The following is a 2,123-nucleotide window of genomic DNA, read 5'->3' as shown; positions in this document are numbered from 1 at the left end:
TTGCCTAACACAGTTCCAAGGGGAGAGCATCAGCGCCCCCAACAGGGAAAGCAGGAGATGCAGTGAATAAACTGGACCAATCACCATTTCTTAGATGTGCTACATACCTTTTTTTGACTCTGCCTTTGCTCACATTGCCTCACTGCCTAGAATATGTCGCCCCTCTCTCGCCTTCCTCCCAACATCCAGCTTGAAATTCTCCAAGGCGTAGCTGATGTAGTTGTCTCTTCCATGAAGCTTTACTTGATTCCTCCCATCCCCATTTACCAACTGGAATCCTTCTTTATCTGGCTCTTCGCACATTATTTGTTTCTTTATTAGAGAGCCAGTGCCCTTCATTAAAATAATTCTTTTTATTGTGTTAAAATATACATAACATAAAATCTACCCTTTTAATCATTTTTAGGTAGTCAATTTAGTGGCCTGAAGTACATTCACAACATTGTCCAACTATCACCACTATCCATTTCCGGAATTCTTTCATAATCTCTGTACCCATTAAACAATAACTCCCTTCCCCCACAACACACAGAGCCCCTGGTAACTTCTACTTTCTGCCTCTATGAATTTGCCTATCCTAGATACCTAATATAAGTGTGGAATCATACAGTATTTGTTCTTTTGTGTCTGGCTTATTTCACTTAGCATACTGTTTTCAAAGTTCATGTTGTAGCATGTGTTAGAATTTCCTTCCTTTTGGAGGCTGAATAATATTCCATTGTATGTATATACCACATTTTCTTTAGCCATTCATCTGCTGATAGGTATTTGGGTTGTTTCCACCTTTTGGTGATTGTCAATAATGCTGCTATGGGGACTTTCCTGGTGATCCTGTGGTTAAGATTCTGCGCTTCCACTGAAGGGAGCACAGGTTTGATCCCTGGTCGGGGAACTAAGATCCTGCATGCCGTGCAGTGTGGCAAAAAAATTTTTTTAAATAAATAAATAATGCTGCTATGAACATGGCAGTACAGATATCTGTTTGAGTCCCTGCTTTTAATTCTTTTGAGTATATATCGAGAAGTGGAATTGTTGAATCATATGATACTTATATGTTTAACTTTTTGAGGAAGTGTTCCTCATTCTTTAGTCTATATAAACAAAGGAAAAAAACGAGCCCAACTAATAATGTAGGAGATATCTGGTCAGAACTCCCAGCTAAACTTCTGGAACTATATCGACTGACAATTCAAATCAGTTGACCCAGTTCAGTCTCCTGCTGCTGTGAACGATGCGCCAACTCCAGGCCTGGGGGTTCCTCAAAGCAAAGGGCCATTTTATAATGTCTTTGGCAGATTTTTTCTGACCCCAGAACTCTGCTAATTTTCTTCTCTGGCTCTTGGGGTCACCCGGCATTTGTGACATAGGGCTGCTCTTCTGGTTTCAACTGTTGATGTGCTCCTGTATTCCCAATGAGGAACATAGCATTTTCTGGAGAGCAGAGTACTTCATACCTCCCTTACCCCACCCCCACTTTATGTCATCTCTGTCAGCTTCCCTTGAGCAGTTGAACACTGAGCATTTATAGTTGTCGAATTGCTCAATAAGTAGCCTCACTGTGGTCATGACTGTGGGTATTCACCCATCTGTCTCTTTTCTATACTGGGCACAAAGCTAAATGAAATTTCTCAGCCATCCTTGCATCTAAGTGGGATCATATGACTGAGTTCTGGTCTGTGAAATGAGGGCAGAATTGATATACGCCGTTTCCAGGCATGACCTGTAAAACATTCCACATAATTGTCCATGTGTTTGTCTCTTCATCTATTAGCTAGATTGCACCAAAACTACCTTGAAGTCACAAAGTGGAAGCACCTGGATCCCCAAGTCATCACTTGGAGGACAGAGGTTCAGGAGAACTGCCCAAACAAAAAGATTTGCAGAGCACCTTGAGGGAGGAAGAAGAAACTGTTATTGTGTGATGTCACTGAGATTATCTGCTCTGATGAATATGTTTGCCCTTTCAGTTTTACATCACCCTTTAATATTTTTTTCACTTAAAAAAATTGAAGTAGGGCTTCCCTGGTGGCGCAGTGGTTGAGAGTCCGCCTGCCAATGTAGGGGACACGGGTTCGTGCCCCGGTCTGGGAAGATCCCACATGCCGCGGAGCGGCTGGGCCCGT

The sequence above is a fragment of the Mesoplodon bidens genome (assembly GCF_964165515.1).
Source record: "Mesoplodon bidens genome assembly, chromosome: X".
Lineage (NCBI taxonomy): Eukaryota > Metazoa > Chordata > Mammalia > Artiodactyla > Ziphiidae > Mesoplodon > Mesoplodon bidens.
Note: the sequence above shows the minus strand (reverse complement) of the source record.